The following is a 26,915-nucleotide window of genomic DNA, read 5'->3' on the forward strand; positions in this document are numbered from 1 at the left end:
TTTTGTGTAAGTTGATCGACAATGAACACATTGCATCATTAATTAGCCTACTCATCGACACATCATTCCGACTCATCATCAACTCATTCCGAATCGGAATGTCTAATGATTTTTGCTCTTCACTGTTCCATTGTTGAACTCCTCGGGGTTGTCCTGCTACTGCTGTTTTTCTTGTACGTATAAGCTCCAAACCTGGCCGATCTTGACCCATTTAGTTACTGCATATATCAGCTCGTGCTTTGTCATTAATATCCCTATGTTCCCTGTCGTAAAACTCACACTGCAGTGCTGCTGATATTCCATTGTCAGCAGAGTTAAGTAAATTAAAATGGCTCTGAGCACTATGGGACTCAACTGCTGAGGTCATTAGTCCCCTAGAACTTAGAACTAATTAAACCTAACTAACCTAAGGACATCACAAACATCCATGCCCGAGGCAGGATTCGAACCTGCGACCGTAGCGGTCTTGCGGTTCCAGACTGCAGCGCCTTTAACCGCACGGCCACTTCGGCCGGCAAGTAAATTAAATCCTTCGGCATCTTGACCTATTGTGTCGAAGTTCATATTATCTGGCCTGTTTCTCATTTTCAGTTGCTGTAAAATACAATGAAGTTTCACTTGTTCAGGGGTCCTTACTTCTCCACAATCGCAGATGGCCGCAGTCCGTCTTCCTATTCTGTGTAAGTGGACCAGACAAGGACCGTATCCAGAAATGAAGTGCACTATTCCCTTATTTGCGTCATCTAGGTGCGCTTGTAGTCTGTCTTTAACCCTTGGGAAAAATTTTCAAATAAAAAGGCAGTCTCTGTTGCAAGTACTTGCTGGGTAACAATTATTGAACTATGTGAAATAAAATCTTCATAACTTCTGAACGGTTTGCATTAGGACGCTCAAACTGCACGGTTGGCCGGGAGCATGATGTGGATTAATATGGTTTGGTTTAGCGACCTAGCTCACTTACATTTGGGTGGGTTCGCCAATAAGCAAAACGGACGCATTTGGGGGACTCAGAACCCGCTTTTCGCGATCGATAAGTCTCTTCACCATCAACGGGTAACTGTGTGGTGTGCAATGTCCAGTCACAGCAGTTCTGATGCGATCCTTCAACTCAGGAATGGTGGTACAACGTGTTCGGAACACTTCTTGCCTCAGGTAGCCCCAAAGTAAAAAGACTGCACATGAAAGGCCAGGTGAGCAAGGCGACCAGGAAATGTCACCAAAACGGAAAATTACTCTACCAGGAAATGTCTGTCGCAAAAAATCCATGCAAATTCTGGCTGTATGCAAGATCGCTCCGTCTTGTTGAAACCATAATCGTTCCACATACACATCGACCATATCTAATTGGGGAAGAACGAAGTCTTGCAGTATCTCTAAGTAGCGTTCACTGGTGACAGTTACAGCCACACCGCTATCATCCTCGAAGAAGTAAGGGCCAATAATCCCAAAGGAAGCAACTCCACTCCACACTGTGACACGAGAATTGCCGTCGGACATGTCCCAGGGAATACGTAACGCCGAGTTATGGAAAGTTTCCAACGCCGCCTAGATGAATGTGTTGTGCAGAGGGAAATCATTTGGCAGGAGTCATATTCAAAAAGTAATCCACACAATGGACTATGACTTACACATTGGTAAATGGCATACCTTTAACTATTAATTGACATAAGAGGTAATAAATAAATTACAGTTGCTGCCTGATGGTGTGTTTTTACTATCCTACTATGAACGCTGCCGCACCCTGAATAAAACCGGAACCTTGAAAAGGTAAATAAATTTTAATAAAAAACTCCTTGTAAATCATAACTACTAGAACAGACTTCTCGTGTCTATGGGCACGAGGAATCTAACCGGGAACTGTTATACAGTTACACTCACCAAATTGTAGAGAAAATTAGTGTGTGGATAGGCTTATGATGAGCAGGCATATCGCACAATACTAAACAATAACTGCGCTGCGTCCGCAGCTCGTGGTCGTGCGGTAGCGTTCTCGCTTCCCGCGCCCGGGTTCCCGGGTTCGATTTCCGGCGGGGTCAGGTATTTTCTCTGCCTCGTGATGACTGGGTGTTGTGTGATGTCCTTAGGTTAGTTAGGTTTAAGTAGTTCTAAGTTCTAGGGGACTGATGACCATAGATGTTAAGTCCCATAGTGCTCAGAGCCATTTGAACCATGAACTGCGCTGCGCACATTGAATGTGCATCTTGTGATCTTGTGGAATGAAAACGGCAAACATCTGTATGTAAGATCGTTTATTTGGAAGCACAACAGTTTCCGTAGCATAAATGTCCTCATATTCATGTGTATCGGAATACAAACGGGAAATACTGTTTAAAAAAATGTTTACCTAGTCACTAATACCGGCAGCAACAAATAAATATTCACGTAAATTAATTTCCTGACATATTGATATGCTTGAAAGAGAGATAATGGTGACATAGATCAGGGTATGGTTCAGGTGGTTCCGTTCTGAAACTGTTTAATTTAGTAGTTAGTCCTATCCCTGTCACGCTGTGTAACTGTGTGGTCGGGTCAAGCTGTATATAACATCATCTTTGCTCTTTATTTAACAATACATGCTCGTCGCTTGCGCATCTTCTGGAAGGTGTCAGAAATTTAAAAAAATGGCTCTGAGCACTATGGGACTTAACTTCTAAGGTCATCAGTCCCCTAGAACTTAGAACTATTCAAACCTAACTAACGTAAGGACATCACATACATCCATGTCCGAGGCAGGATTCGATCCTGAGACCCTGCGGTCGCGAGGTTCCAGACTGTAGCGCCTAGAACCGCTCGGCCACCCTGGCCGGGGCAGAAATTAAGAAATCTATTTTTTTTTTAACAGACCATTTTACTTCACTGAACTTACGCATTTGAAAACGCAAGTCTTTCGCATGATGTTTTCTCCTATTGTTGTAACTGAAGGGCTATTTCACTTCGCTCGTTTTTTACCTTGTTAATTCTGCGTCGAGTACATTATGGATAAAAGTAGTGTATAAAAGGATATTACGCTACTGGCCATTAAAATTGCTACACCACGAAGATGACGTGCTACAGACGCGAAATTTAACCGACAGGAAGAAGATGCTGTGATATGCAAATGATTAGCTTTTCAGAGCATTCACACAAGGTTGGCGCCGGTGGCGACACCTACAACGTGCTGACACGAGGAAAGTTTCCAACCGATTTCTCATACACAAACGGCAGTTGACCGGCGTTGCCTGGTGAAACGTTGTTGTGATGCCTCGTGTAAGGAGGAGAAATGCGCACCATCACGTTCCCGACTTTGATAAAGGTCGGATTGTAGCCTATCGCGATTGCGGTTTACCGTATCGCGACATTGCTGATCGCGTTGGTCGAGATCCAATTACTGTTAGCAGAATATGGAATCGGTGGGTTCAGGAGGGTAATACGGAACGCCGTGCTGGATCCCAACTGCCTCGTATCACTAGCAGTCGAGATGACAGGCATCTTATCCGCATGGTTGTAACGAATCGTGCAGCCACGTATCGATCCCTGAGCCAACATATGGGGACGTTTGCAAGACAACAACCATCTCCACGAACAGTTCGACGACGATTGCAGCAGCATGGGTCATCAGCTCGGAGACCAGGGCTGCGGTTACCCTTGACGCTGCATCACAGACAGGAGCGCCTGCGATGGTGTACTCAACGACGAACCTGGGTACACGAATGGCAAAACGTCATTTTTTCGGATGAATTCAGGTTATGTTTACAGCATCACGATGGTCGCATCCGTATTTGGCGACATCGCGGTGAACGCACATTGGAAGCGTTTATTCGCCATCGCCATACTGGCGAATCACCCGGCGTGATGGTACGGGGTGCCATTGGTTACACGTCTCGGTCACCTCTTGTTCGCATTGACGGCACTTCGAACAGTGGACGTTACATTTCAAATGTGTTACTACCCGTAGCTCTACCCTTCATTCGATCCCTACGAAACCCACATTTCAGCAAGATAATGCACGACCGCATGTTGCAGGTCCTGTACGGGCCTTTCTGGATACAGAAGATGTTCGACTGCTGCCCTGGCCAGCACATTCTCCAGATCTCTCACCAATTGAAAACGTCTAGTCAACGGTGGACGAGCAACTGGCTCGTGATAATACGCCAGTCACTACTGTTGATGAACTGTGGTATCGTGTTGAAGCTGCATGGGCAGATGTACCTGTACACTCCATTCAAGCTCTGTTTGACTCAATGCCCAGGCGTATCAAGGCCGTTATTACGGCCAGAGGTGATTGTTCTGGGTACTGATTTCTCGGGATCTATGCACCCAAATTGCGTGAAAATGAAATCACATGTCAGTTCTAGTACAATATATGTGTCCAATGAATACCCGTTTATCATCTGCATTTCTTCTTGGTGTAGCAGTTTTAATGGCCAGTAGTGTAATATTGGTTCTATAAGACGAGGTGTTTTATTTACAATCGTACTTGTAAAATACTCAGTGGGACTCACTAATCGTCTACGAACTAGCAGTTAAACTCATAATACTGTTTGTGTCACATCCGTTGATGTTAGATCCTTCCATTTTGTTTAGTATGCATTATCGCAGGCATACCTATTTCATCGTTCTTTACACGCACTATTTAATTTAAGAGGCCAGAATGTGTGTGTTCGGCACCCGCCCCCTCTCCACTTTACTAGTTACAGTTTGACAAGGCCCGTTTATAATGTGATTGTCAGCATCAAAGCTCTTTCCTTTTTCTTTCCTACCTCTCCCCTCTCTCCTCTCTCCTCTCTCCTTTCTCCTTTCTCCTCTCTCCTCTCTCCTATCTTCTCTATCTCTCTCTCTCTCTCCTATCTTCTCTATATCTCTCTCTCTCACCTATCTTCTCTATCTCTCTCTCTCTCTATCTCTCTCTCTATCTGTCTCTCTCTCTATCTCTCTCTATCTCTCTCTCTCTCTCTCTCTCTCTCTCTCTCTCTCTCTCTCTCTCTCTCATCTCTCTCTATCTCTCGCTATTTATCTATCTCTCTCTATCTCTCTCTCTATCTCTATCTCTCTATCTCTCTCTCCTCACTTTTTGTGGAAGTCACCACAGCCAACGCGACTATTATTAAATCACTTCAGAGCGTCATTCGAACTTCAGCCTTATTGCGGATTCATTGCCACACAAAACTACAGGCTGTCTGTAAAGTCAAAAAACTATTTGTGACAGAATATTGTGATTTTCTGTAAAACGTTTAGCAGCTCTCATAGATATTTTTTCCGTTTGTTCTTTATCAAAATGGCGACGGTCGAGGAAAAGGTGCAATGTGCCACCTGCTGTGCAGAATCCAAATCAATGACAACGACGCTGTGAAGCACAACGAGCTGTGGAATTATCGACGCTAATATGGGAGGGAACCACCGGCAAAAATGAGCATAATGAGGCGATGTAAAAACTGTAAAGAGAGAGGCAGAGTGGAACACCTCCCTCGAAGTGGACGTCCCTTTGTGTCTCAAGCTGCATTTCAACGCAGTCCCCCAAAAGTCAGTTCGTCGCGCACCACGCGAATTGCAGGAAGCAAGATCAACTGTACATAAAGTGTTAGAAAAGCGATTACGCATTTTTGTGTACAAAGTGAAATGGTCCAAGCATAGCGGCCAAATGATCGTCCTCTGTGGCGAGCATCCGCTTGTTCTACGCTGGCCCATATAGCTGCTGACAATGAGCATTTGAAAATTGCTTATTTTCATATGAAGCAACGTTCCACCTTCGTGGACATTTGAATCGTCACATTAGGAGTTGGAGCACTGAAAACCCACACAAGGCACGTGAACACATCTGTGATAGCCCAAAGCACAATATTTAGTGTGGGGTCGAAAATTACATCGCGAAACGCCTTCCTTGCCATCACGACATTGGTAGGCAGATGGTGGAGGTATTTTCGTGTAGCTAATGCTTACAGGTCGTGGCACGGAGACCCTCATACACTATTTGATAAAATATTTCTCGACGCCCGTATGTAACGCGGAACTGGACGCTAGATGTCACGAGAAGCGTACCCGCCAATATAGAAGGAGGCGGGGAGTAGTGTGTTGTCACTAGAGAAGCAGTGACAGCAGACTGTCGGCCAGGAGAGGTCAGTGACTTGGAATGTGCGCTAGTCGTTGGATGTCAACTGAGTAACAAATCCATCAACGACATTTCAACTCTTCTCGAGCTGCCAAAGTCAACTGTCGGTGGTGTGACTGAAGTGGAATCGCGAAGAAACAACGACAGCTAAACCAAGACTAGGCAGACCTTATGTACCGACGGACGTGGACCGTCGAGCATCTACATCTACATCTACATCCATACTCCGCAAACCACCTGACAGTGTGTGGCGGAGGGTACTTTGAGTACCTCTATCGGTTCTCCCTTCTATCCCAGTCTCGTATTGTTCGTGGAAAGAAACATTGTCAGTATGCCTTTGTGTGGGCTCTAATCTCTCTGATATTATCCTCATGGTCTCTTCGCGAGATATACGTAGGAGGGAGCAATATACTGCTTGACTCCTCGGTGAAGGTATGTTCTCGGAACTTCAACAAAAGCCCGTACCGAGCTACTGAGCGCTTCTCCTGCAGAGTCTTTCACTGGAGTTTACCTATCATCTCCGTAACGCTTTCGCGATTACTAAATGATCCTGTAACGAAGCGCGCTGCTCTCCGTTAGATCTTCTCTATATCTTCCATCAACCCTGTCTGGTACGGATCCCACACTGGTGAGCAATATTCAAATGGTTCAAATGGCTCTGAGTACTATGGGACTTAACCTCTGAGGTCATCAGTCCCCTAGAACTTAGAACTACGTAAACCTAACTAACCTAAGGACATTACACACATCCATGCCAGGGGCAGGATTCGAACCTGCGACCGTAGCGGTCGCGCGGTTCCAAACTGTAGCGCCTAGAACCGTTCGGCAGCAATATTCAAGCAGTGGGCGATCAAGTGTACTGTAACCTACTTCCTTTGTTTTCGGATTGCATTTCATTAGGATTCTTCCAATGAATCTCAGTCTGGCATCTGCTTTACCGACGATCAACTTTATATGACCATTCCATTTTAAATCACTCCTTATGCCTACTACCAGATAATTTATGGAATTAACTGCTTCCAGTTGCTGACCTGCTATATTGTAGCTAAATGATAAAGGATCTTTCTTTCTATGTATTCGCAGCACATTACACTTGTCTACATTGAGATTCAATTGCCATTCCCTGCACCATGCGTCAATTCGTTGCAGATCTTCCTGCATTTCAGTACAATTTTTAATTGTTACAACCTCTCGATATATCACAGCATCCTCCGCAAAAAGCCTCAGTGAACTTCCGGTGTTATCCACAAGGTCATTTATGTACACTCCTGGAAATGGAAAAAAGAACACATTGACACCGGTGTGTCAGACCCACCATACTTGCTCCGGACACTGCGAGAGGGCTGTACAAGCAATGATCACACGCACGGCACAGCGGACACACCAGGAACCGCGGTGTTGGCCGTCGAATGGCGCTAGCTGCGCAGCATTTGTGCACCGCTGCCGTCAGTGTCAGCCAGTTTGCCGTGGCATACGGAGCTCCATCGCAGTCTTTAACACTGGTAGCATGCCGCGACAGCGTGGACGTGAACCGTATGTGCAGTTGACGGACTTTGAGCGAGGGCGTATAGTGGGCATGCGGGAGGCCGGGTGGACCTACCGCCGAATTGCTCAACACGTGGGGCGTGAGGTCTCCACAGTACATCGATGTTGTCGCCAGTGGTCGGCGGAAGGTGCACGTGCCCGTCGACCTGGGACCGGACCGCAGCGACGCACGGATGCACGCCAAGACCGTAGGATCCTACACAGTGCCGTAGGAGACCGCACCGCCACTTCCCAGCAAATTAGGGACACTGTTGCTCCTGGGGTATCGGCGAGGACCATTCGCAACCGTCTCCATGAAGCTGGGCTACGGTCCCGCACACCGTTAGGCCGTCTTCCGCTCACGCCCCAACATCGTGCAGCCCGCCTCCAGTGGTGTCGCGACAGGCGTGAATGGAGGGACGAATGGAGACATGTCGTCTTCATCGATGAGAGTCGCTTCTGCCTTGGTACCAATGATGGTCGTATGCGTGTTTGGCGCCGTGCAGGTGAGCGCCACAATCATGACTGCATACGACCGAGGCACACAGGGCCAACACCCGGCATCATGGTGTGGGGAGCGATCTCCTACACTGGCCGTACACCACTGGTGATCGTCGAGGGGACACTGAATAGTGCACGGTACATCCAAACCGTCATCGAACCCATCGTTCTACCATTCCTAGACCGGCAAGGGAACTTGCTGTTCCAACAGGACAATGCACGTCCGCATGTATCCCGTGCCACCCAACGTGCTCTAGAAGGTGTAAGTCAACTACCCTGGCCAGAAAGATCTCCGGATCTGTCCCCCATTGAGCATGTTTGGGACTGTATGAAGCGTCGTCTCACGCGGTCTGCACGTCCAGCACGAACGCTGGTCCAACTGAGGCGCCAGGTGGAAATGACATGGCAAGCCGTTCCACAGGACTACATCCAGCATCTCTACGATCGTCTCCATGGGAGAATAGCAGCCTGCATTGCTGCGAAAGGTGGATATACACTGTACTAGTGCCGACATTGTGCATGCTCTGTTGCCTGTGTCTATGTGCCTGTGGTTCTGTCAGTGTGATCATGTGATGTATCTGACCCCAGGAATGTGTCAATAAAGTTTCCCCTTCCTGGGACAATGAATTCACGGTGTTCTTATTTCAATTTCCAGGAGTGTATATTGTGAATAGTAACGGTCCTACGACACTCCCCTGCGGCACACCTGAAATCACTCTTACTTAGGAAGACTTCTCTCCATTGAGAATGACATGCTGCGTTCTGTTATCTAGGAACTCTTCAACCCAATCACACAATTGGTCTGATAGTCCATATGCTCTTACTTTGTTCATTAAACGACTGTGGGGAACTGTATCGAACGCCTTGTGGAAGTCAAACACGGCATTTACCTGGGAACCCGTGTCTATGGCCCTCTGCGTCTCGTGGACGAATAGCGGGAGCTGGGTTTCACACGATCGTCTGATTCCTACAGAGTAGATTTCTAGTCTCCAGAAAAGTCATTATACTCGTGGAGGGTGCTTGTAAAAAATTCGCATGAAATCAGCGGAAAGAATCACTCGTGAGTTCGGAAGTACGGTCGGCAGTTTTTTCTCGTGGTTAGGGTGTGGTCCTCTTACTGTGTTTTAAAAGACCCTAAATGTGAAAGAATATGAACACATTTTTAGGACTGTACTGAATAAGTAGAGGAACAATTCGGAGAATATGATTATTTGTACCAGCATGACAATGCATCCTCTCGTAAAGCAAGATCTCTGAGGCAATGGTTCGTGGACAACGACATTCCTCAAATGGACCGGTCAGCCCAGAGTCCCGACCTGAACGCAGTGGATCACCTTTGAGATGATTTAAAACGTCGAATTCGCTCCAGACCTCAGCGTCCGACATCTCTACCTTTCTTTGATTTCGGCTCTTGAGAAATAATGAGCCGCCATTCATCCACAGACATTGAGAAACCTCACTTAAATTGTCCCTAGCAGAGTTCAAGCCGTCATAAATGCAAAGGGGTGACACACCCCATATTAATGTCCACTAACAGGTAATATACGTCCTCCATTGTCTCGCCACGACGAATGATACAGGAACTTTCTATCTGATCATGTTCATCAATTTGATCACGTTCAGCATCCCACAACTCACCTGTAGTTCCCGCAAGACAATGGGCCCCCCAATAGCTCACGAATTAGGGCAATGTTTTGTGAGACGCTCTAGTTACGTAGGAGTCCTTGTGTTGTCCCCGAGGTTACCTTAATCCAATCCCTTTGGAAACACCTAGAGCTTCTTACCATCGACCTGATCCAGCTTTGGTCAATCTTCGAGAGTTCTGGACGATGACTGAACAGTCGTTGAAGAGAACTCCCCAATGCTTTCCCAGACTCATAGAGCTCATACCATGACGCGTCGCAGCCGTCATCAGCGCTAAGGCGTTTGCTACACTATCAGGTACGTATCTCTATTTCAGTTTTTCATGGGTGTATTTGTCTGAATAAATATTGAAATGGAAGGTATTTTATGCTTCTTATACTGAAAAAATTATGTTGTTGTTGTTGTGGTCTTCAGTCCTGAGACTGGTTTGATGCAGCTCTCCATGCTACTCTATCCTGTGCAAGCTTTTTCATCTCCCAGTACCTACTGCAACCTACATCCTTCTGAATCTGCTTAGTGTATTCATCTCTTGGTCTACCTCTACGATTTTTACCCTCCACGCTGCCCTCCAATACTAAATTGGTGATCCCTTGATGCCTCAGAACATGTCCTACCAACCGATCCCTTCTTCTGGTCAAGTTGTGCCACAAACTTCTCTTCTCCCCAATCCTATTCAATACTTCCTCATTAGTTATGTGATCTACCCATCTAATCTTCAGCATTCTTCTGTAGCACCACATAAAGTTCGTTTTAAGTTAGTTTTCGAGGACGCTAGCACGGCGGTATTCACGACGGCGCACTGAAAATTAATGCCTACGAATTTTTTATGTGAAAACTCTTAAAGATTTGGAAATGAAGCAAACTTTTTTAACATTCTACATATTTATTCTTCATGTCAACGTGTTTATTTCTCAACATAGTCAGCCTAGCGACGAACGCATTTTCCCCAACAAGAAACGAGTTGTTGATACCTTCACTGTAGGATGTTTGACTTTTCTGACGGAGCCGCAACGTCACCTCTGCTTGTAACACTCCGTCACTATCGAAGTGCAGTCCTCGAAGTTGTTCTTTTAAGTTTTGGGAATGTACGAAAACCGGACTGGGCCAAGTCTGGAAGGAGGATTATTTATGACAGTGAATGCAAGGTGTCGGATTCTTGTAGATGCCACAGCGGGCGTGCGTCATCTGACATCGTCGTGCTGAAGGAGAGAGTGCTCCATGGGTAGACATATTCTTCGAATTCGAAATTCGATTACAGCACTCTGCTTCTCATGCACCGACATAGTTACGTTACACACAGACATGTTACACGCTACAAGTCGAACCCATCTACGGCTCCAAATACGTAGACATGAAGAGTACAGAAGTGGAATGTTAATAACGTTTGTTTTATTTAAAAAAACCTTAAGATTTTTCACATAAAAATGTGGAGGCATTACTTTTCAGCACGTCCTCGTAAATCGAAGACAGTCACTTCGAACTCTGGGGACAGAAAACATTTTCGCCACCAGGAAGCCTACTAGACAAAATAATAGTTACTCCCTTAAAATAACACACTGGTCACTTTGAAGTGCTGTGCATGGTGTTGAACTGTTACCAGGCGGTTGTATGAGCCTCCACCGCTGACTTTAAACGTGACCGTGAAGTGGTATGCATATGCCAGTCGTTTGTATGGAATCAGCTTAGTAAAGCTGGTCGAATGGCAGAAAGGAGCTACCGTGTCTGGACGTGCCGAGGACCACACAGTGATTCAAGTTGCCCGATTTGTTTGTATACCAACGCGCAATGCCACCGCGTCAACGAGGAATGATGTACTACTCGCAGCCTCCTAACGTGATGCAGGATCAGTGATCGTAAAAAGATCCTAACTGATTGCGACCGGAAACGAATGCTATGCCTTGTCAATGACAATCGGCTTCAAACCCGTAGGAAATTGTTGCTGTTAGTGAATGCAGGTCCATCTAAATCAATTTCCGAGAGAACATTGCGAAGAGTGCTGCATGTAATGAGGATTTAGAGTCTTGTACCTCGCAAAAGGCCATTTCTACCAGCGGCCCATAAAGCTGCACGTCGTCAGTGGACCAAACAGTATATAAATTGGGCAGTAGCTGACTGGAGGCGAGTAGTATGGTCCAATGAGTAGCAGTTTTCTATCTTTTCAAACGATTCAAAGTGTCGAGTTTACCGATGGCCCAATGATGCATTTGACCAGCAATGTGTGGAGGATGGCGTTCAGACAAGAGACGGTTCTGTTATGCTGTAGGGGTGTTTTTCATACCATGACATGGACCCACTCGTTCATGTTACTGTGAACATAAACCAGGAAGTTTATTTCAACATTATTGGTGACCAAGTGTTGGCCTTTGTTGGACATCATCGTGATGAGTATGCTGGTAACACTCGCGTTTGCTAAGATGACAACAGCTGTGTTCAAGGACCTACACGTATACTCACACTTTACCGAACCTCGACTGGACCTCTAACTCACCCGGTCTTAACCCCGCTGAAAATATCTGGGACAATGGATAAAACGTAGCAATTAACATCCCTGCAACTTGATAGCTCTACGGAATCAAATAATTAAAAAATGGTTCAAATGGCTCTGAGCACTATGGGACTCAACTGCTGAGGTCATTAGTCCCCTAGATCTTAGAACCAGTTAAGCCTAACTAACCTAAGGACATCACAAACATCCATGCCCGAGGCAGGATTCGAACCTGCGACCGTAGCGGTCTTGCGGTTCCAGACTGCAGCGCCTTTAACCGCACGGCCACTTCGGCCGGCCAAATAATTAACAAATGGCTTCAGTTGCATATGGCATATATTAAGAAATTTGTGGTCTCTCTTCCTTGCTGAAGTTGGTAATTTATCATTATCAGTAATGTGCTAGTATTTGTTATGATAAAGATTATTTGTAATAAAACGACGCCTGCTGTGAGACTTAAATTTTACAAAAATCTTTGTGTTCTGAAGATACTAAAACCTTCTTGTAATTCTTGTTCCGACGTATGATTTGGCTTGAGTGCAATATTAGTATTTTCTGGCTCACAATAAAAAAGCGCGTTGGAAGTTCCTGTTCGGAGTTACTGCATTTCATTTTCTGCTAGTATTTGAATTAAAATTTTGCCGCTAACCATTAGCCAAGCAATGTAAAATGCACAGCGGATGATACTTCGTCATCTGCCGAGCGTAATAGTATCTTCCCTCTCAACAATAAGAAAAGTAATAACTGAAAATCAAATATTGGTTCCACTCATTTCAATGTTTTCTGGAGGAGGACATTGCTTGACTTAACATGTGAGTATTGTTGGTTGCACAGTGACGTAATTGACCGGCCAGGGTGGCCGAGAGGTTCTAGGCGCTACAGTCTGAAACCGCACGACCGCTACGGTGGCAGGTTCGAATCCTGCCTCGGGCATGGATGTGTGTGATGTCCTTAGGTTAGTTAGGTTTAAGTAGTTCTAAGTTCTAGGGGACTGATGACCTCAGAAGTTAAGTTCCATAGTGCTCAGAGCCATATGAGTGACGTAATTGGAGAATTCATCTGTGAATGGCTATTATCTTATTGCTTTTTTACCATTCAGCTATGTTTGTTGTTGCAATTTATATGCTATGATCGCATCGGTGACAGAGCTGAAGCTGCGGAAGATGTAGCCGGGGTTGTTTCGAAATCGGTAGCAGATAAATAAAAACAATAAACGTAGCCGAGTGGTAGCAAAATAGTAAGAGTCTAGTCTTTATTCTCCTTAACAAAATAATGTGTGAACTGTACTTGCGAAGAGGTTATTTCTTGTATGGCTGTATATTCTGACAAGAATGTAGTTTGTTTTTGTTTGGTGAATGAATATGCTTACTCATACATGAGAGGAGGCTTTTTCGCGTCTGCAAAAATGAGCGACATATTTATGACGGCAACACGGACGTCAATTAGGGCACAGACAGAGGAAGTGGCTGGGATCGCGTTTGCGTAAGACGCTGGGTCAGAGACCGCCTGATAGTGCCCGTCTCCAGCGCCCTGCCTCACTCTCAAAGTTCACGCGTCGCTTTGTGGCTGTTATCACTAGCGCTCTGAAACAGTAGGAGGGACGACCAGTGTCCACTTCCGTTCTGTGAAATTAAAATCTAAAGACAGACACGCCGGCTGTGAACTGTGGACATGTCATTTAGGCTGGGCACGCACGTAGCTCCTCCTTCCGTATCCACTGCACAGGCAGCCTAACATCAAATCCGTTCGCCAATATTAATGCTTTTTAGGCCGATATCGATTCCGTTTAAGTAACATTAGCTCTGTGTATCCTCACGTTTTCGCTCTGCAGTAACTGATCCATTAAATTTAGGTTCAAATGGTTCAAATGGCTCTGAGCACTATGGGACTTAACATCTGAGGTCATCAGTCCCCTAGAACTTAGAACTACTTAAACCTAACTAACCTAAGGACATCACACACATCCATGCCCGAGGCAGGATTCGAACCTGCGACCGTAGCGGTCTCGCGGTTCCAGACTCAAGCGCCTAGAACCGCTCGGCCACACCGGCCGGCATTAAATTTAGGGAGTGCAGCGGGACAAACTCTTCTTCTTCTTCTTCTTCTTCACCTTCGTCTTCGAGTATTTCTGTCGTATACCTTCAGCCCATCTTCAGAGTGAGCTGACGGGCAGAAGCTACAGTATTTGTCGCTCATTTTAAACCAAAGAGACACACGTGCCAGGCACGTTGGTCGGCGGTAAAGAGTATGCATTAGTTGAATCTGTGACCACGTGGTCGATCCAAGCTAGGATATCGATGAGTCATTACTAGCTGCACTGTAGCGATGTCTGTGCGGTATGAGAATGTCGCAAGTCTAGAGTCGACTTCATCTTTTCGGATTCGGTGTTAAAGGAAGCAGTTGGAATTCGTTTGGCGAAGAATTTCATTTCATATTGGACTAATCAAGGAATGTGGTGCCATCTTTAACAAGTTCGCCAAGTCGTCGCTGCAGTGCAGCTAAAAATGATCCCAACATGGATCGACCGAGCAGTCACAGATTCAACTTATGAATACTCTTTGTCGCCGATTAGCGTCTCTGGCGCTTGTGTATCTGTGCCGACAGGACGAGTACTGTAGCTTCAGTCTACCATCACACTCTGGGATGGCCGAAAGGTATAGACCGAAATAGCAGAAGAATAAGAAGAACTCGAATTCCTGCGGCCGCATTCCCGAATTTTAATGGAGCAGTCCTATTTCTGTTTTACTCAATCTGCTCACAACACAAATTGTTTTCATGCCAGTGAAGCTCATACAGATACACCACTCCTTTCTCGAAGCCTCCAAAGTTGTGGCATTCAAGTTTAGCTTCCTACAAATGCGCAATGGTGCTCAGGTCCAGATAAAACGCAGGTATCTCAAGTCGCACGATCGCCTCACTCTGTAGTGCCTGTACAACGCGGGCAATTCTACTAGCTGAAATCCATCCCCAACGACACATTTTCGGAGGTTGTTTAGGAACATTTTTCGAGTATTTTGATATAAGGTTCAAATGGTTCAAATGCCTCCGAGGACTATGGGACTTAACATCTGAGGTCATCAGTCCCCTAGAACTTAGAACTACTTAAACCTAGCTAACCTAAGGACATCACACACATCCATGCCCGAGGCAGGATTCGAACCTGCGACCGTAGCAGTCCCGTGGGTCCGGACTGTAGCGCCCAGAACCGCACGGCCACCGCGGCCGACTTGATATGAGGGACACGTGGTCCTCGGTGTCCATTGCAGAGTAATTGCATTTCATGTGATTTCTAACATCCATTTATCTCTGTATCTGTATTACACTGCAAATAAGATCACTGGACACAACATTAGTCACCCCAGTGGACAAGCACAAATGAATTGTTAAGCTTTTGGAGATGGCACAACGATCGAGTCACGCGCTCAGACGCGCGCGCACTGCTTTTACGTGAGTATAAGGCAGTAGCGATCAGACACTTAGGCAAACTGAGACGCATATAGCGCGTGTGGCGCGGCGCAGCGCAGCACGCGGTTTTGTAACTTCACAGATTATGTTTCAAGCGGACATCGTTACGTGTGGCAGTCGTGTTTGGCTGTGCCCATGGACATAAAGTATGTGAGATTGCTGGATTTGTTGGTGTTTCGCGGAAGACTGTTCAGCGTGTTTACAAGTAGTGGCGCACCATACGTGGCCACGAAACATGGCGTCAGAATTGCGGTCAGAAAAAGATCCTGGCAGAGAGACCGGAGACGTGTTTTACGGCTTTTGAGTAAAAATCGCTTCCAAATCCGACAGGAACTGCTGTAGGTAGTGACTAAAGTCCCATCCCAACCAATTTGCGAGATTACATTGCAACTGCTACTGCATGCAGTGAACGTTTGGGGTAGGTCACCTCGCAAGGCGTCGTTGTTCACACAGGAACATAAAGACAACAACAGCGAAGTTCATCTTTTTGGAAGAACATATGACTGGTTTAATGAACACTCCCATACCCTATTACACTTCGACTGGCCTGCACAATCAACTGACGTGAACGCCACAGCAAGTCTGAGAGACATATTGGTACAGTGGTTAAAACGCTGGCATCGGCACCCCTTCAGTTCGGTGTAATTGCGCGATCAGATCCTCAGTGGCTTAACGTGGATGCTAAGTACCTGCAAAACCTTGTGGATTCACTTCCTAACGAAATCCAGGTGGTTATCAAGTCAAGGGACAGAAGTACACGTCATTAAATGGTGCTTGTGATTATTTCTCTAGGGGTTCTTATCTTCTACAGCAGGGCAAATGTCGACGGTACGTGCTGCGTCTTGTTTGGGGGGGGGGGGGGGGGAGTGTGTCCACGTTACTCTTTGCCTTCAAACTTACAGGGGCTAGACAGAAATATGCAAACACCTCGAGAAATACGTACTTGGACATAAATGCACATGCTAGCCAAGCCTGCAGGTTGCGCTGTTGCACAGAGTGGTTCAAAAAGGGACTTTACAACTTTTAAAATGCATATAAATTAATTAATAGTACCTACGGAGGTTATTGTAGTGTTAATTTGTAGGGAAATATATCAACTCTTACCTCGCGTAGCTCGCTAGTGCCGAATTGCACAGTAAGGAGCGCTAGCGGCAGTTGCGTTAAAGATGGCTGCCTTCACTGGACCCGAGTGTGCTAGCTGTGTGTTTTGGTTTGAAGAATCGAAGTCGGCGACAACAGTTCAGTGTAATTTCCGTACCAAGTACGCTAAAGATCCTCCTAGTAGACCTACAATTTATGAGTGGCGTAAATGTTTTGTAGAAACAGGATGCTCAGGTCGTCCAAGCACATCTGACGACGTCGTTGAGCGAGTGAAACAACGTTTTGTCAACAGTTCTACGAAATCGACCTGGCGTGCATCACGCAAACTGGGAGTCCCTCATATGACTGTTTGGCGTGTGTTGAGAAACCGTTTGCATTTGAAACCGTACAGATTGAAGATCGTACAAGCAATAAAGGACACTGATAATATTGCTCGCAAGAATTTGTGTGCGGAAATGTTAAATCGGTTACATGAGGATGAAAATTTCTTGGACAAAATCATCTTATCTGACGAGTCGACATTTCACTTAAGCAATAAAGGATACTGATAAAATTGCTCGCAAGAACTTGTGTGAGGATATGTTAGCTCGATTACATGAGGAAGAACATTTCTTGGACAAAATCATCTTTTCTGACAAGTCGACTTTTCACTTAAGTGGCAAGGTTAGCACACATAACTGTAGGATTTGGAGCAGTGAAAATCCACATCAAACATTGCAACATATTCATGATAGCCCTAAACTGAACTTTTTTGTGCATTGAGCAAGAACAAAGTGTACAGCCACTCTTTTTCTGTGAGAGAACCATCAATGTTATAGTGTATCTGGATATGTTACAACACTTTTTGATACCTCAGATCGATGAGGATGACCAAGAACGAAATGCAAGAAGGTACACCACTCCACTACCTGGGATTTTCTCAGTGACCGCTTTCCAGGTCAATGGATTAGCCAACTTGCACCAATTGCATGGGCCCCAAGTTCCCCAGACCTGATACCTCTCGATTTTTTTATGGGGCTTCATCAAGGATATCGTGTTTGTACCTCCTGTGCCGGCTGCTCTACCTGAGCTTAGAGCAAGAATTTATGGCGCCACTGAGCAAGTTACACCTGCAATGCTACAGCGAGTTTGGGAAGAAATTGATTTCCGATGGGATGTGTGCAAGATAACCAACAGAAGCCACATACGACATCTTTAGTTTAAGGTAGAAGAACCTGATGTTTTTCCCTACAAAATAACACTACACCCAGTTCTATATCTTCTTTCAATAAATTTATATGAATTTTTAAACTTGTAAAGTCCTGTTTGAAACACCCTGTATTTGACCACGGACAGTACCTGTGCAATGTCCTTAATACGTTGCAAGTGTCAGTCGTGGTCGGGACAGTGTTCTGTGTAGTTGTGAGTGCATTACGTTGGAGCTGAGTGAATTCGAATGTGGACAAATACTTGGTGCTCGTATGGTGGGTGCCCGTAACCAAGATAGCCGACATGTTAGGTGTTTGAAGAGGCACTGTATCGAAGATTTATATCATATTCAGGGGCATAGGAAAAACATCATCCTCTAAATCACAATGCGGACGAAACTGTGTGTCGAGTACTCGTGACATATGGTAACTGAAGAAGTTCGTGAAAAAAGAAAAGACGACGACAGCTGCAAAAGTCAGTGCACAACTGAATACTGCACTCACGAACCCTGTCAACACCAAAACATGAAGGGAGCTCCATAAGTAGGGAATTGTAGGACGAGCTGGCATTCAAAAACCACACATCAGTGACGCAAATTCCCGTAACAGGAAAACGTGGTGCTGAAGCCATAAAACCTGGCCTATGAAGCAATGGAAGAAAGTCATTGGTTGGATGAACTGTTTCACACGGTTCTAGCTTCTGGCCGAGTTTACATCCCAAGAGTGAAACAAGGCGTGGGTTCGGTGATGATTTGGGCACCCATGGGTGTCATGGTTACTCTGCCAAGGATTATGTGACCATTATGGCTGATCAGGTCTATCCCATGATACTGTGTTGGTTCTCCAATGGTGATGCTGTGTTCACAGAGCTGACATCGTCCAGACCTGGTTTTGTCAGCACGAGAACGATTTCTCACACCTCTCCTGGCCGCCACAGTCACCAAGAAATTATTTATGCCCAGGTGCAACCATAACGTAACAGACAAAGTAAAAAGGTAATAGATGGTAACGGAGACAGTTAGGGATGTTGAGGTGAGAAGAATGTAGGTTGAAACAGTTTTCGACAAATTTACACGTTTCGATGCAACAGCGAGATAATTTTAGTTTATCTCTACTCGAGTTTCTTTTGAGGATAGTATGGAAAATACCGTTACAAGCTGTTCTTGAGTAAAATATGCAAGACATTAACTTAATTCTTATGTAATATAGGATATGGTCAATAACTGATTTGCTTGATACTGGCGGGGGGGGGGGGGGGTTATACTTGCAGGAGAATGTACCTAGGGACACACGATATTTTCGGGCTGTCCCATAGTCTGGTGACTGAGCTGTAGCATCACATTAAGGAATGCACACTAGAGCCTGTCACAAACAGTTTGCGCGATTTTCAGAATTTTTTATTGTTGTTAGGACTGAGATTCTGTTTTGTGCAGCATCTGTAAATGTTTAAAGTTCTACACATTTATGTGCTCTGTAATAGTATGATGATTTTATCAAATATATTGTTAACCCTTCAATCGAATTTTATGGCAAATAAAATTCTATACATACAAAAAGTTGATCGTTTATTCAACAGAAAGAGCTTCACAAATTGAGCCAGTTATAACGATTTGGTCCATCCCTGGCCCTTATGTAAGCTGTTATTCGGCTTGGCGTTGATTGATAGAGTTGTTGTATGTCCTGAGGGATACCTTGCCAAAAATCTGTCCAATTTGCGCGTTAGATCGTCAAATTCCAGAGTTGGTTGGAGGGCTCTCCCCACAATGCTCCAGCATTCTCAGTCGGGGAGAGATCCGGCGATCTTGCTGGCCAAGGTAGGGTTTTGCAAGCACGAAGACAAGCGGTAGAATCACGCACTCTGTGGCATTATCTTGCTGAAATGTTAGCTCAGGATGGCTTGCCATGGAAAGCATCAAAATGGGACGTAGGATGATGTCGACGTATCGCTGTGCTGTGCAGGTGTAGCGGATGACAAAGGGGTCCTCCTATAAAATAAAATGGCACCCCAGACTATTATCACTCTTGGCTGTCGCACTCTATGGTGGGCGACAGTCAGGTTGATATCTCACCACTTTCTCTAGCGATTCCAGACGTCTTCGGCCTGGAATCTCACTGAATTGGGTAGAATTGTCTTCAGTGATGAGTCCCACTTACAACTGAGCTCCGATAACCAGTGAAGATGTGTCTGGAGACGCTCCGGACAGTGGTCGGATACCAACCTGACAGTCGCCCGCCATACAGCAACAAGCAGATGCGATGGTCTGAGGTACCATATTTTTCACAGCAGGACCTCTTTGGTTGTCATCCTCGGCACCCTTGCAGCACAGCGGTACGTCGACGGCATTCTGCGCTTCGCTTTGTTGCCCTTCATGGCAAGCCATCCTGGGCTCACATTTCAGCAAGATAATGCCCGCTCGTAGATGGCGAAAGTTTCCACTGATTGTATTCGTGCTTGCCCAACCCTAACTTGGCCAGCAAGGTCTACATCTATATCTACATAGACACTCCGCAAAACACCGTACGATGCGTGGCGGAGTACTGTACCACTAGTTGTCATTTCCCCTCCTGTTCCACTCGCAACTAGAGCGAGGGAAAAACGACTGTCTGTACGCCTCCGTATGAGCCCTAATCTCTCTTATCTTACGTTCGTGGTCCTTACGTGCGATGTATGTTGGCGTTAGTAGAATCGTTCGGCAGTCAGCTTCAAATGCCGGTTCTCTAAACTTTCTCAATAGTGTTTCTCTAAGAGAAGGTCGCCTTTCCTCCAGGGACTCCCATTTGAGGACCCTAAGCGTCTTCGTAACACTTACGTGTTGTTCGAACCTACCGGTAACAAATCTAGCAGCCCGCCTCTGAATTGCTTTGATGTCCTCCTTCAATCCGTCCTGGCACGCGTCGCAAACACTCGAGCAGAACTCAACAACAGGTCGCACCAGCGTCCTATATGCGGTCTCCTTTACGGGTGAACCACTCTTTCCTAAAATTCTCCCAATAAACCGAAGTCGCCGGATCTCTCCCCAACTGAAAACGTTTGGAGCATTACGAACAGGATCCTCCAACCAGCTCTGGATTTTGACGAGCTAACTGGCCAATTGGACAGAATTTGACACGATGTTTCTCAGGAGAACACCCAACAACTCTGTCAATCAGTGCCAAGTCGAATAACAGCTTGCGTAAGGGCCAGAGGTGGACCAGCGCGTTATTGACTTGCTCAATTTGTGAAGCACTTTCTCTTCAATAAATCACCCATTTTTTCTGATATTGTAATGCCGTCCCATTCCGATAATTCCTACTTGTTACGTCCCTTTTTTTCGTCTTAGCGTGTATTTTAAAACTTGTTACATAATGAACATCCAGCATGCTAGAGAATTATCTATATGCACTGCAAATGTTTACTGTACAGTTTTAACATCTTCGGAAATACCATTTTCGATTTTGTTATGATGATTTGAAACTGGGTCTCAGCCCGAAACTAGTCATCGAATGAGTTAAAAAGTAATAATTTGAAACTTGCTCTATTTTTTCTTTCTTCTAGTTATACATCGTGTGGACTATAAAACCATACTTTGTCAGTCACGCACCATCTTGTACGTTGAAACAAAAGATCTTTTACAGTAGAACATGGTACATTTGCAAATTAACTGAGTTTAGTTACTGTCTTAAGAGTTTTGCCTGTCTTGAAAATGGAAATTTGTGTTAGTTTCCCATAGCTTCAGTTTAAAATTGTATTTAACTTTTAATTTGATTTTGATAATACTTCAGCTTGATTTGATTTCACTTGCTGATTATTGGTGTGTATTAGATCAATAGTGTAACACGCAGTCTATTAAATACACTATTAACAAGATGCTCTTGATTGCAGTACTTTTAAATTTGAATAAAATACACTCCTGGAAATGGAAAAAAGAACACATTGACACCGGTGTGTCAGACCCACCATACTTGCTCCGGACACTGCGAGAGGACTGTACAAGCAATGATCACACGCACGGCACAGCGGACACACCAGGAACCGCGGTGTTGGCCGTCGAATGGCGCTAGCTGCGCAGCATTTGTGCACCGCCGCCGTCAGTGTCAGCCAGTTTGCCGTGGCCTACGGAGCTCCATCGCAGTCTTTAACACTGGTAGCATGCCGCGACAGCGTGGACGTGAACCGTATGTGCAGTTGACGGACTTTGAGCGAGGGTGTATAGTGGGCATGCGGGAGGCCGGGTGGACGTACCGCCGAATTGCTCAACACGTGGGGCGTGAGGTCTCCACAGTACATCGATGTTGTCGCCAGTGGTCGGCGGAAGGTGCACGTGTCCGTCGACCTGGGACCGGACCGCAGCGACTCACGGATGCACGCCAAGACCGTAGGATCCTACGCAGTGCCGTAGGGGACCGCACCGCCACTTCCCAGCAAATTAGGGACACTGTTGCTCCTGGGGTATCGGCGAGGACCATTCGCAACCGTCTCCATGAAGCTGGGCTACGGTCCCGCACACCGTTTGGCCGTCTTCCGCTCACGCCCCAACATCGTGCAGCCCGCCTCCAGTGGCGTCGCGACAGGCGTGAATGGAGGGACGAATGGAGACGTGTCGTCTTCTGCCTTGGTGCCAATGATGGTCGTATGCGTGTTTGGCGCCGTGCAGGTGAGCGCCACAATCAGGACTGCATACGACCGAGGCACACAGGGCCAACACCCGGCATCATAGTGTGGGGAGCGATCTCCTACACTGGCCGTACACCACTGGTGATCGTCGAGGGGACACTGAATAGTGCACGGTACATCCAAACCGTCATCGAACCCATAGTTCTACCATTCCTAGACTGGCAAGGGAACTTGCTGTTCCAACAGGACAATGCACGTCCGCATGTATCCCGTGCCACCCAACGTGCTCTAGAAGGTGTATGTCAACTACCCTGACCAGCAAGATCTCCGGATCTGTCCCCCATTGAGCATGTTTGGGACTGGATGAAGCGTCGTCTCACGCGGTCTGCACGTCCAGCACGAACGCTGGTCCAACTGAGGCGCCAGGTGGAAATGGCATGGCAAGCCGTTCCACAGGACTACATCCAGCATCTCTACGATCGTCTCCATGGGAGAATAGCAGCCTGCATTGCTGCGAAAGGTGGATATACACTGTACTAGTGCCGACATTGTGCATGCTCTGTTGCCTGTGTCTATGTGCCTGTGGTTCTGTCAGTGTGATCATGTGATGTATCTGACCCCAGGAATGTGTCAATAAAGTTTCCCCTTCCTGGGACAATGAATTCACGGTGTTCTTATTTCAATTTCCAGGAGTGTACTTGTTCCTAGGTACAAGACCATGTTTTACCTGGGAATATTTTTTCACATTTGGAAATACCTTAATTTCCCAGAGTAATTTTTGTAATTTTAGGAAAAGAATGCAGCATATAGAAACTGAGTGACGTCATTTGAGAATGAAATAAGACACCATATTAAATATCTATTACACAGCTGGCTAGAGGCGAGTGTCTGAGAAGTGTCCCAACGTACAACACACTGGCCTAAACAGTATTTTATTCAGGATCACAAACGAGGGAATGTTTCGTTACTTCCCACACACCTCGTGGTTCATTTTACAATCAGTGTTAGTGCTGTTATTACTTCTACAGCTAGTACTCTCACGTCTGTGGAGAGTCCAATGCTATTCACTTCAATGCAAAACTTGCGTCTCCAGGCGTTCTCGGAGCTTTTTGCTACGCCTGAGAAACTATTTCTTTCCTCTGGATTTATTTGAGTGGTCACTCACTAAGTGTTAGAGCCAAAAGTCAAGGAAACAGGTTTATAAAAATTTCTATCTGTTTATGTGGCTGAAACAACAATTGTAATAAACTGTCGTTACATAAATTGTAGTTATAGTACATCTGAGTGAATGTATGACAGATGGCCTGAGTTGAAAGACAAGCAGTCATAGTGCTCGTGGCAGTGGCTTGTCGAAGCTGTCAGATTTGAGCTATTGTCGGATGTACTATACACGAAGTAACTTCGGCTATCAGGAAGGTAGTAAGGAAACTGAAAAGTTTCTGTGAATGGCAAATCTCGGGGGTGTACGACGTGCGGGGCCGGTATGGAGGGAACCGGAGCTCCTGCTATTATTTTGCAGCTGCCACCCATTAATTGGCCGGCCGCGGTGGTCTAGAGGTTCTAGGCGCGCAGTCCGGAACCGCGCGACTGCTACAGTCGCAGGTTCGAATCCTGCCTCGGGCATGGATGTGTGTGATGTTCTTAGGTTAGTTAGGTTTAAGTAGTTCTAAGTTCTAGGGGACTGATGACCACAGACGTTAAGTCCCATAGTGCTCAGAGCCATTTGAACCATTTGAATCACCCATTAATTCCAAAACCAAAGAGGAGAAGTTTTGATCTGCAAGTAAGCTAGTGGGTCCAATTTGGGATTTCCTGACTTAAAAGTTGTTTTTAATGTATTTTTTTCCTTGTGGGGATGACACAGAATCATTGAAACAGAAAAAGATTTATTGAGTTCAACGAGTGCATCCCTGAGGCAAATCTATTAGTTTAGCACGAAGTAAATCTTTTAGATGAGTTAGATTGAAGTAAACAGTTTCAGAGTGCCTGCACCATGCAAAGGCAGTAGAAAAAGGAACAGGATAAGCAAATCAGTGTGATGTGTACCTATAAATACTAAATTAGACATCATTTTGTAGTTGAATTTTAAAATGATGTGTGTAATTATATTTGAGTACATATGTAATTGTCTTGTTCTAAAGAGAATGGATAGAGTATTTTTATAGAAAACAAGTGAAGTAGTTCTAGTTTTAATGAAGTGACAGCAATTACGGCTAGCAATGTTTCATTAAAATTCAGAATATGCAACATGACTATTGAAAAACATGCTAAGTTAAATGGCGGGGTGACAGAAATAGTATTTTAAATGATCATCACATGACAATCTGTGTAGGACTTTAGTGAATAATTGAACAGTTGATATGTCACACTGACGCAAATGAGAAAGCAATTAGGAAGTTCAGTTAGTGGCTTATGTGGAGACAAGACTCAGAAATACACCTGAGCTTAGACTGTTCATGATCTGAGTAGAAAATCAGTGGTACAGATGATAATGAAATTGGAATTTGTTGCTTTTATCTAAAAGTATAGCGACAATGATTTATTTGTAATCTTAGTGTTTGTTTGTACTTATTTCACCATTTTGTAATGTGACTGGAGTCAGATGGTTGACAATGAGGAAAGGAGGGGAAACTGATTTTTGTTTGTTGTTGCAACTATAATAGTGAATTCTTGTATATTTTGTTTAGTGTGATGCATGTTTTAGATATACACCAATAACTGGTGGTCTATGTAGCAGATGACAAGTCAGATGATTTGATTTTTTTATATGATTATGTACAGATGTTCATTAGGATAGTTATTTGATCAACAGTAATTCTGGATAGTTAAGCTTATTTGCCAGCCGGAGTGGCCGAGCGGTTCTAGGCGCTACAGTCTGGAACCGCGCGACCACATCGGTCGCAGGTTCGAATCCTGCCTCGGGCATGGATGTGTGTGATGTCCTTAGGTTAGTTAGGTTTAAGTAGTTCTAAGTTCTAGGGGACTGATGACCTCAGATGTTAAGTCCCATAGTGCTCAGAACAATTTGAACCAATTTTTTAAGCTTATTTACTTCATATGCATATGGCTTATTGGTTTATACGTATATTTCATTTAATCATAACTGGTTTGGGATCATTTGTAATAACGTTTTCCTTGTGTTTACTTATGTATTCATTCAGTTTTTTTGCCATGTGTGCAGACGTAAATGAGGTTTACAACAAAATAGTGACAATAGACTGTTTGTTCACTCTGGGAAAACAGTTGCTGTTGACTAAATGCTTGCAACGAGGCTAATCATGGAAAATCTACATACAGTACCTTTAGCCCTGTTTACACCACGTCTAACTTATTTCGGTTGGAGATCCTTTTGTCTAAATGGTGTACAGTTTCAATAATTGCTTGGGCCATTTTATTGCTGAAAATTACCTGTTGTTGGCACGGAAACGAAACCTTCACAGGCGTTTTGACGCAGCCGATCTGATTCTACGTTTCAGCTTTCGGAGATTTTTTTTTTTTTTTTTTTTTTGTGAGCATGGATTGAGAACGGCGGTGGGTTCAATTCGACTTATCCTTGAATATCAGGCGGCTCGTCGTGTTATTTTCTTTGTTTCTTGCTAACAGCTAAAAGGCATGACTGGCTGGGGAGAATGCATAAGAACTGACGACCAAGCTGTACCCATGTAACGAAAGTGGAAGCTGCCAGAGCAGACAATGGAAGGTGTAATGACAAAAGTGTATTATGATGCGAGGATACCATTAATCCTGTATGCAAAGGTGCAATCAAATGAACTGTGCCATTCATGATGTATATAAATGCACAAAAACAAGTTATCAGTTAAGTTTGAACTGCGAAAAGCAAAGCCAATTAAACTGTCTTCTGTGGCATTTTGATCACTCCCAATTATGATTTTTCGGATAATATATATTTTAGCAGCCATACTCAAAGGAATACAAGTTTAGAGCACACTAATAATATTTTTTCTTTGTTATTTTTTATTTACTGGTGTGTTGCGACTTTTTATCGTTCACAGTAATCTGCAGTGGCATTTCTATTTGAATTTCTTTAGATGGTAGGCTACAATACATAATGCAATATACACTGAAAAACCAAAACATGAAGACCACTAACCACCACGAGGTTGCAGGCACGCGTCTTGATAGAAAACTGTGTAAACAGAGCCTGACAAATGCGGAACCATTCTGACGATGAGACGAGCCGCAAATGGGGAAATTCATTTTTAGAAATGCCAAATTGTTATGGCTTGTTCCCCGGGAACGAGCATCTCTGAAACAGCAAAGCTAGTTGGGTCTTAGACTGCTACTGTCGCTTCAATCAGTGGAAATTGG

At 45.0% G+C, this 26,915-nt stretch overlaps 1 protein-coding gene across 1 annotated transcript in view; it reads right to left on the reverse strand.

Moving 5' to 3' along the window:
- Positions 1–26,915, reverse strand: part of LOC126470041 (L-threonine ammonia-lyase) — a 217,972-nt gene that overhangs the window by 153,299 nt on the left and 37,758 nt on the right. The gene's annotated exons all lie outside the window — the stretch shown is intronic.

Source organism: Schistocerca serialis, chromosome 3 (assembly GCF_023864345.2).
Source record: "Schistocerca serialis cubense isolate TAMUIC-IGC-003099 chromosome 3, iqSchSeri2.2, whole genome shotgun sequence".
NCBI classification, from domain to species: Eukaryota; Metazoa; Arthropoda; class Insecta; order Orthoptera; family Acrididae; genus Schistocerca; species Schistocerca serialis.